Consider the following 11,209-nt stretch of genomic DNA (forward strand, 5'->3'; position numbering starts at 1 on the left):
AATTCCACTGAAGTCAACTTTGCCTTTCATTCTTTCAGGGTTGATTAAATATGTACTAGTGTAACTTTGGGTTCAACGTGATCGACTGGTCCCTTCCTCCCGAATTTCAGGCCTTGTACCTTTAGTAGGAAGGATCATCATCATCATTGTTTAACATCCACTTTCCATGCTAGCATGAGTTGGACGATTTTGACTGAGGGCTAGTGAACCAGATGGCTGCACCAGGCTCCAGTCTTGATCATTATTATTAAGCTGGGAGATCTGGTAGAATCGTTAGCATTCTGGGCACAATACTTCGTGATATTTCGTCTGTCACTGTGTTGTGTGTTCAAATCCTGCTGAGGTTGACTTTGTCTTTCATCCTTTAGGGGTCGATAAATTAAGTGCTGTAATTGACTATTCTTCTCCCCCAAATTTCAGGCGTTGTGCTTATTGTAGAAAGGGTTATTATTATTATTAAGGTGGTGAGCTGGCAGAATTGTTAGCATGCTGGGCAAAATGCTTAGCGGCAAAGAATAAGTCCTTGGGTAGATTTCTTCATCTAAAACATTTTAAGGTGGTGCTCCAGTGTGGCCGCAGTAAATTGACTGAAGCATATAAAAGAATACACATATACTGTATATCATTCAACTATGGTAGTAGTTGAATAATCGATACCAAATTGTGTTTGACTAGTGATAAGCTACATTTAGACATAAAATACTTAAAATCTGATGCAGTAGAACAAAAGGTAATCGGAAAAAATATATAGGCCAAACTGGTTGACTGACGGGTTGTAATGCCCGACATCAACACTGAATCCACACCTCTCTTTTGATTTTGATTAAAAATTATTATATTGATATTAATATGAAAGAGAAAACACAAATAATTGATACAAAGAGTTCTAATATTTATTAAGGCGACATTGGGTAAATGATGTTTTTCACCTTTTTACCATAAGAGAGAATTTTTCTCCATGGTAATTGCAGTGAATTTGCTTTGTAGCAGTTGAAATATATCACAAACTTATTTTAACTTAACTAAATTTTGCACACACACACACACACACATATGTTTGACTAAATCCTTTAACCCTTTAGCATTTAAACTGGCCATATCCGGCCAAAAATATTCAACCTGTTTTATGTTCAAACTGGCTAGATCTGGTCTCTCACACCAACCCTACAATATCGTTTTAAAAATTAACAGCTACCTCATCAAAATCTCATAGCTATAAGATAATTCATGATTAGTTCGAAACAATGAGGATGAAGAAGCATTAATTTTGGCAGAATAATACAAACACTAATGGGTTAAGGCAGTGCTCCAGCATGACCACAATCTGATGTCTGAGAAACAAGTAAAAGATCAAAGAAAGAAATCAATATATAAATAAATTAATTAATCAATAAAAAACCTCGAATAAAGATTTACAAGAATATATGATGCTCATCTCAGATATTTAATTTCGATTATTATTATTATTATTATTATTATTATTATTATTATTATAAGTTGGAAGATTAGTTGTTGTAGCTGTTGTGGGAGTAAATGAAAAATGTGTGGGAAAGAATTTGAGGTGACTAAGTGATTCTGGTAAAATTCGTAGAGAGGTGTATCCTGATGAGGTTTAGGTCTCAGACCGTTTCATCTTCTTAGCTTTCTGTTTCTTGTGTGCGGCTCTGGGACCGATTGACTTGGCTGCTTTCTGTTGCTGCTTCATTTGGGCCCAGTCATAGCCGAAGTTTACCATTGGGTGACTGCTTACACTTGGTAGATGATGTATATTGGATGAGTGGGGCGAGAGTTCAATATCCTGTGGAGACGGATCGTGAAACAATCTGTTGGTTTTCTCGCGAATATCCGGAAGATGTAATTCTTCTTGTTGTTGGTGTCGTAGTGTTCGTTTTATTTTCGAATAGGAGTTAATAAAAACAAAAGCGAAAACAGAAAAGAAAAGGATAAATATAAGTATATGAATGAAATATTTTCTTCAAGGTCGTGCGCGTGCGCACGCACACACACACACACACACAACACACACATATGTTTGACTAAATCCTTTAACCCTTTAGCATTTAAACTGGCCATATCCGGCCAAAAATATTCAACCTGTTTTATGTTCAAACTGGCTAGATCTGGTCTCTCACACCAACCCTACAATATCGTTTTAAAAATTAACAGCTACCTCATCAAAATCTCATAGCTATAAGATAATTCATGATTAGTTCGAAACAATGAGGATGAAGAAGCATTAATTTTGGCAGAATAATACAAACACTAATGGGTTAAGGCAGTGCTCCAGCATGACCACAATCTGATGTCTGAGAAACAAGTAAAAGATCAAAGAAAGAAATCAATATATAAATAAATTAATTAATCAATAAAAAACCTCGAATAAAGATTTACAAGAATATATGATGCTCATCTCAGATATTTAATTTCGATTATTATTATTATTATTATTATTATTATTATTATAAGTTGGAAGATTAGTTGTTGTAGCTGTTGTGGGAGTAAATGAAAAATGTGTGGGGAAGAATTTGAGGTGACTAAGTGATTCTGGTAAAATTCGTAGAGAGGTGTATCCTGATGAGGTTTAGGTCTCAGACCGTTTCATCTTCTTAGCTTTCTGTTTCTTGTGTGCGGCTCTGGGACCGATTGACTTGGCTGCTTTCTGTTGCTGCTTCATTTGGCCCAGTCATAGCCGAAGTTTACCATTGGGTGACTGCTTACACTTGGTAGATGATGTATATTGGATGAGTGGGGCGAGAGTTCAATATCCTGTGGAGACGGATCGTGAAACAATCTGTTGGTTTTCTCGCGAATATCCGGAAGATGTAATTCTTCTTGTTGTTGGTGTCGTAGTGTTCGTTTTATTTTCGAATAGGAGTTAATAAAAACAAAAGCGAAAACAGAAAAGAAAAGGATAAATATAAGTATATGAATGAAATATTTTCTTCAAGGTCGTGCGCGTGCGCACGCACACACACACACACACACACACACAGAGTAAATCTAAAAAAGGAAAAACGAACAAACACAAGAAAAAAAACAACAACAATGCGAGGACATGGCACATGTAAAGTATTAGCAGACGCCTAGGGAAGGAAAGAAAAACTGGTTTTGTTTCGAGCAAGGCTCATTGTCGGAAATAGGAGACAGGGGAAAGTCCAATAGAAAAGGAAGACAGGAAAAAAAACCGCCAACGATTCACATGTGGTTACATTTTGAAATGACCGGATGGGAATCATCATAATCATCCTCATCATTGTTTAGCATCCGCTTTCCATGCTAGCATGGGTTGGACGGTTCAACTGGGGACTGGGAAGCCAGAGGGCTGTACCAAACCCAGTCTGATCTGGCAATGTTTCTACGGCTTGATGCCCTTCCTAATGCCAACCACTCCATGAGTGTAGTGGGTGCTTTTTACGTGCCACCGGCACAGGTGCCAGGCGAGGCTGGCAACGGCCATGATCGGCTGGTGCTTTTTACGTGCCTCTGGCACGGGGGCCAGGTGAGGCTGGTAACGGCCACGAACGGATGGTGCTTTTTACGTGCCACCGGCACGAGGCCAGTCGGGGCGGCGCTGGCAGGGTGAAGAAAAAGTTCTTTCTAAGACAGGAGAGTGTAGGAGGAAATATGTGTGTGTGGTGTGTATAGTGTTTGTGTGGTGTTGGCTGTTTATATGTGTATGTGTGAGTGAACTTTGTGTCTCTTAATTTTGTAGGAAGAATTCAGCAGCATAGTAAGAGGAGTGGTGGTCCTTTATGGAGTTGTGTGTCTCTTGACATGTGTGGAGAGGAATAGTCAGTGTGTGTGTGGAGGTATATATGCGTGCGTGTGAGTGCGAGTGTATGCACGTGTGTATGTTTGTATGTGTGTGTGTGTGCATGTATGTGTGTCCCACTACATAACACACACACACACATATATATATATTTGAAAATAAAACGAGGTCGGCTTTGCCTTTCATCCTTTCGGGGTCGATTAAATAAGTATCAGTTACGCACTGGGGTCGATGTAATCCACTTAATCCGTTTGTCCCCTCTGTGTTTAGCCCCTTGTGGGTAGTAAAGAAATAGGTATATCATCAGTCTTTACGTTCTGAGTTCAAATTCCGCCGAAATTTACTTTGCCTTTCATCCTTTCATATATATATGTGGAGACGCAACGGCCCAGTGGTTAGGGCAGCGGACTCGCGGTCGTAGGATCGCGGTTTCAATTCCCAGACGAGGCTCCGGCAGGGGCAGGTGGCGATCCCTGCTGCACTCTTTCGCCACAACTTTCTCTCACTCTTTCTTCTATTGGCCTGCTCGCTTAGCTAAAAGGCTGAAACAATGCAAAGCGCATTGTGACCAGCGATGTGTAGTAACATCTCATAATCTGGTCAGTCACGGTGATCACAGTGATATATGAGGGGTGGGCGCTTTTATGGAAGTGACACTTTTGGGCCTACTGTATTAGTCTGTAGAGGATTGTATACCTCTGGGGGCATGAACTACTTTTTCAAGAGCTGCCCCAGGCAACGCACACACAAACAACAACTACTAAAATTATGTTTATAGTTACCTGAATCTGTTCTGCTGGGAATAATCCTTTCCTCGGTGGAATATTGTTTTATTGGTGGGAAGCAGGTTTTTCGTTGCCTCACTTTCCTCTCTATTGAAGGACTGCGTGCATCCGGATTATCCGTTGCCTTTGTTTTGCAACGACCATTACTATTTTTGTCCATTGGTGTGTTCTAAAACCACAATTGTAGGGGAAAGTTTATAGTCTTATACATGACTCACAGCACTCTCAACAGTGATGAATTAGTTAATAAATTTAATCAATCAATCAATCAATCAATGTTGTTATCGTGCAATGCCTGTGCAAGAAGATTTTTTTAAAGTGAGGAAAGGCTGTCAATCCCACTCACTAAGCAACAGCAGCCATAATCCGAAAAGAAGAACAAGTCAACATCATCGGTAACCACTGAGTCGCAGGTTTTATGTCGGAGTTATCCCAGTTACCTGAGTTGCTTTCTCCTAGAAGGATGCCCTGAAAGGCTAGGGGCCCTTCACTCCCAATGGTGTAACCGCGCGACCGGGTATTCAGTCCGATTATTTCTATGTCCCCGCACGTGATACAGCCTTAAGCTTGAGAAGATTGATATAAGGGGAAAAAAACACGATGTATATATATATAAAAAAAACATTGATATACAAAATATACATACATACATACATACATACATGCATACATACACACATACACACACACAGACATCATATATATGAACTCTTTTATTCTTTTATACGTTTCAGCTCTAAGGCTGTGGCCATGATGGAGCACTGCTAGCGAAAATTTTAGCAAGAACCTCTAACATAAGACCTGGAAAGAATTGAACTTCCTCTGTCTAGGTTCATATCTCCCTTGTCTTTATCCACAAGATTATCAAGACACCATCTCTCTCTCCCCCGCTCTCTCTATATATGTATGTATATATTTTTTATATATATGTATATGTGTATGTATGTATATATATTTATATATATATGTATATATGTATGTATATATATTTATTATTATTATTATTGATAATAATAATAATGATGATTATAATAATAATAATGATAATAATAATAATGATAATAATAATAATAAAGCCCTGACCCATCAATGGCTAATGGCCTCTGGCTTAAAATCCGAAACAGAGGGATTTATCATAGCAGCTCAAGATCAATGCCTACCAACAAGAAACTACCAGACCAACATATTAAAGAACGGCAGTAGCCCAACATGTCGTGTATGTCAACAACAAAATGAAACCATTGATCATGTTGTCTCCAAATGCAGTTTTCTAGCGCCTACAGAGTATCTCAACAGGCATGATAGAGCTGCACAATATATTCACTGGGTAATTTGCAAAACCCTGGATTTGCCCCATGAAAAAACTGGTGGGAACACAAACCACCTCTAGTGCTTGAAAATGACCACATCTCACTCCTCTGGAACTTCACCATTCAAACTGACAGAAAGATCGATGCAAATAGGCCAGACATCATATTGAAAGACTTCAGACAAAGAACATGCCTCCTCATTGATATGACTGTCCCAATCGATATAAACGTATCTGTCAAGACCTACCAGAAACTGAGGAAATATAAAGATCTGGAAATAGAAATCATCAAAACGTGGAACCTGTTGTCATAGAAACCCCAAAATGGCAGAAATTCAAAAGATAGTGCTCATAGGAACTGCTCATATCCTACGCAAAATACTTTCTATGTAATCTCAAGTTTTAAAACAAACATAATTTTTTTTTAGACATTCACTAGTACAACACAAAAAACCCCCCTCCAAATATATGGCATTCTAGGCATAACAACAACGTGAACTTCCAACCTGTTGTCTCTTGAGGTCTCTGGGTGAGACTTGGAGCCAACTTGTACAAATATAAAGCAAAAGTCAAACATATAATAATAATAATAATAATAATAATAATAATAATAATAATAATAATAATAATAATAACAAGTGACAACAAAAGAATGAGACCTCGATATTAGGTAAATAGAAGATTATTTATATATGTATAGTTGAGGGCAATCAGTAACGGGGGCTGAGCATGTACAAGTCTTGTGTGTAATTCTGTTCATTTGTCATCCTTCTGTGTAATTTCTGTCTGTTTGCCTGCCTGCCTGTCTCTGTGTGTGTATGTTTGTGTGTCTGTGTTTGTCCCTCCACCATCGCTTGACAACCGATGTTGGTATGTTTACATTCCCGTAAATTAGCGGTTCGGCAAAAGCGAACGATAAAATAAGTACTAGGCTTACAAAGAATAAGTCCTGTGGGCGATTTGTTCGACTAAAGGCGGTGCTCCAGCATGGTCGGAGTCAAATGACTGAAACAAATAAAAGAAAAGAATATATATAATTTTTTTTTCTTGTTTCAGCTCAGAGCTGCGGTTATGCTGATGCACCGCCGTTTTGTGCTACACTTTTATTACTAAGAGCCTCCTCTAATATGTGGCACTTGGTGAAGAATGGAGTTTGATATAGCTACCCTCATTTGCACCTCTTGCCGTGAGGTAGGTTCATCTGGGACTCTCGACCGGAAGATGTCCGGCTTTGATTTAAAAACCGCTACATCTATTTTGTGCAAGTTCCTCAGACTCTTTGGGAGAATATTAAAATGCTGTGGGCCCTTGAAACCCAGGCTGTTGCAGTAGCTGGTCCTGGAGCGTGATGACATTGCTGGGATCTTTGGCACTATGCAGTGTCGTCCCGTTCTAGCATTGGTGTAGCTTACAATGCCAAAATTTGGCACAATTCCTTCCAGGATCTTCCAGACATATATTACTGCATACCTCTCCCAACTTCTCTCCAGGGAGTAGAGTCTTAGCTGTTTCAACCTTTCCCAGTAGCTGAGCTGTTGCAAAGAGACGATCTTCTTTGTGAATCTTCTATGGATTGCTTGAAGGTTCGCTGTTAATTTTGCACGTGGTTTATAAGTGACAGTTATGTTACTAGTATCGAAAGATCGCCCTTTGAAGTATTGTAGTCGAACATATATATATATATATATTATATATATATATTATATATATATATAGGGAAGCTTTATGAAAATAAACAAAAGACGAAGGCAGGTGGAATACAAACAAACAATTGTATTAGTATAGCGCTCAGGAATATAAATAAAACAAGTCTTTTACGTTTCGAGCCTACGCTCTTCTACAGAAAGATACACAGAAAAGAAACACGGAGAGAAACAAGGAGAGAAAAAATGCGCGCAGAAGCTAGCGAATCAGCATGGCGATATATATATATATATAATAGGGAGAGTTTACGAAAAAAACAAAAGACGAAGGCAGGTGGTGTAGAAAACAAAGAGATGTATTAGTATAACGCTCAAGAATAGAAAAAGTCTTTTATGTTTCGAGCCTACGCTCTTCTACAGAAAGGGACACAGAAAAAAACAAGGAGAGAAAAAAAGGAAAGAAAAAATGTTTGTAGTGGCTAACGATCTATCATGGCAATTGACTTCGGACTGAAGGGTCGCACACGAGAGCGAAGTTTGATTGTACTCAATGCGCGTCATTCAGGTTTCAGCTCTGATATTAATCGCGTTGAATTCTCACCGTCGCTTGTACACAGAGGTTAACCATATCCGAGGGTGAGATGTAACGCAATGCAAAGAGCACAAAAACGATAATAAGAGAAAAACAAAACAAAACAAAACAAAACAAAACAAAAAACATGCGCATTGACTTGGTGCTCTTATATGTTAATTGCTACACACGTTTCGGTGTTCAGCAGCAACACTATTGAGAGAGGCAGTAGAGTGCCAACATGAGGAGCGAGCACATCGTCAGAGAGTTACAGAGAAAATAGGAGTACGAAGCCAGCAGCAACCGAATTTAAAATCACCGGGGGGCACTGGCCAGATGGGGATGGAGTGATACAGGAGGTAAGGTGGTTATATTAGTCAGTTTCCTCAACCTACCTCCTCTATCTTTCCCTCCTCCTCTGGCCTGTATCTCTCGTGTGTTTAAATTTTGTTGCTGCTGGTCTCATCCTTGTGTGTCCTCAGTAACCGTCTGATGATGTGTTTGCTTACCGTGCTGGCCCTATGAGCCGCATCTACTGGTTACATTTATTGTGTGATGTCGTGTTGCCGAATACTGAAACATATGTAACGATTGAAATATATGAGTATCAAGTCGAAGTATATGGTCTTTTTATCTATCTATCTATCTATCTATCTATCTATCTATCTATCTATCTATCTATCTATCTATCTATCTATCTATCTATCTATCTATCTATCTATCTATCCATCCATCCATCCATCCATTTATCTCTCTCTCTATCTATCCATCCATCTCTCCATCCATCCACCCATCCATCCATCCATCCATCCATCCATCCATCCATCTCTCCATTCATCCATCCATCCATCCATCCATCTCTCCATCCATCCATCCCTCCACCCACCCATCCATCCATCCATCCATCCATCCCTCCACCCACCCATCCATCCATCCATCTCTCCATCCATCCATCCCTCCACCCATCCATCCATCCATCCATCCATCCATCCATCCATCCATCCATCTACATACCAGCTACCTGCCTGCCTGTCCGTCCGACTGTCTCTATATATAGGGCTTTCATACAGTTTCCCCTCTGTCTAATTCACTCACAAGGTATTGGTTGGCCCGTGGCTTCAGTAAAAGACACTTTCCCCCAAGGTACCACACAATGAGACTGAACCCGAAACAATGTGGTTGCAAAGCTGCAACCACACACACAGCCATAGCACAAAATGAATTCTTTTTTTGTTTTTCAAATTCAAAATATTGGAACAGAAAGTAAATATTTAAATCGTCCCTTTTTTTTAATGATTTTGCTATCATTTTCCCTCCTTTATTTCTAACTAGACTAGCGTCGCAGTATTTTTCTAAAGCACTTATAAAATACAAATAAAACAATTACATCGAGAAAAAGCCACGATAAACCATTAACAAACACAAAAAACCGTTTTCTAGGTTTCATATTTTTTTCCAATAAGTCATTGATATTTTTTTTTAAAGCGATATCATCGAGAAAACGGATCCACGAAGGTCTAGCAATGTTGCTGATGATGGAAATAGGATCTTTGCTCTTTCGAACAAACTGCAAGGGACTTATACGAATATATGAGAAAGAAGTTGGAAATGTACTTTTGTAAAGAGATAAAAACTGAAACACGGTCGTACAGTTGTGTATTTTAACTCATTTTTTCCGTATATATATATATATGTATATAGATGCATGCATACATACACATTTTCATACAGACATAAATGCATACATACATGCATACATGCATACACATATACATACATACATACATACATGCATATGTACGTTCAAACATATATATATGTATATATATATATATATATATACGAGAATTTATACGTACGTACATCCATGTATGTACATTCATACATACATACATACATACATAGATATGCACGCACAACAGGAATACATATATACGTATATGCATACATACATTCATAAATACATATATAAGTACATACATCCATATGTACATATTAACATACATACATTTGTACATATATATATATATGCATGAATATATTCAGATATACATATATACACATACATATATGCATACATACATACATACATACATACATACATGCATGCATACATAGATACATACATACATACATACATGTATGTATGTACACATACGTACATACATACATACATGCATACATACATACATGCATGCATGCATACATACAAACATACATACATACATGCATGTATACATACATACATGCATACATACATACATACATACATGCATACATACATATATACATACATGCATACATACATACATACATACATACATGCATACACACATACATACATACATACATGCATACATACATACATACATGCATACATACATGCATACATACATACATACATACATACATACATACATAATACATACATACTGCATTCATGCATACATACATGTACACATACGTACATACATACATATATAGATTCGTACATACACACACACATACATACATACATTCGTAAACACCTATATACATACATATAAATATATATATACATACAAACACACATACACACACGATCATGATAAAAGATATACGTCGAAAATTACAACACAAAACAAAACGAAATCACAGATCCAAGTGTATATACGTACATATATACATATATATATATATATATGCGTATATATTTATGTATGTATTTATATATGTGTTGTGTGTGTATTTGTGTGTATATATACATACATAGGTGTATGCACATATGCATTCACACGCCAAACAGATCTCATAAATATTGAAAAAAAGTAAATAAAACCGAACAGAAAGGAGAATTGAGAGTTACATACCATTTCCTAAATGATTTAGAAAAAGTATTATAATAAATGTGTAGTATTGTAGTTGTTGTTGTTGTTGCTGCTGCTTTTGCTGTAGTTATAGTCTCTAATAGCGTCTCTGGCTTCTCGTGCGTAGCATATCAGCTTTAAAAAGAAGAAAAAACTGACGGCTTTCATGGACAAAAAAAATATATATTGAATAACGAACAAGAATAAGGAATAAGTATAAGGAATGAGAATGGATTTGAGAGAATGAGGAGAGAGAGAAGGAAGAGAGAGTTGATTGAATTAG

At 37.7% G+C, this 11,209-nt stretch overlaps 1 long non-coding RNA gene across 1 annotated transcript; it reads right to left on the reverse strand.

The window, feature by feature from the left end:
- Positions 1-2,400: 2,400 nt before the first annotated feature.
- LOC118767999 lies at positions 2,401-11,079 on the reverse strand. Its single transcript, XR_005003920.1, has 3 exons — positions 10,930-11,079; positions 4,555-4,726; positions 2,401-2,828 (listed from the first exon to the last, which is right to left on the reverse strand). It is a non-coding gene; the product is annotated as an uncharacterized LOC118767999 (long non-coding RNA).
- Positions 11,080-11,209: the final 130 nt, after the last annotated feature.

The sequence above is a fragment of the Octopus sinensis genome, linkage group LG26 (genome assembly GCF_006345805.1).
Source record: "Octopus sinensis linkage group LG26, ASM634580v1, whole genome shotgun sequence".
Lineage (NCBI taxonomy): Eukaryota > Metazoa > Mollusca > Cephalopoda > Octopoda > Octopodidae > Octopus > Octopus sinensis.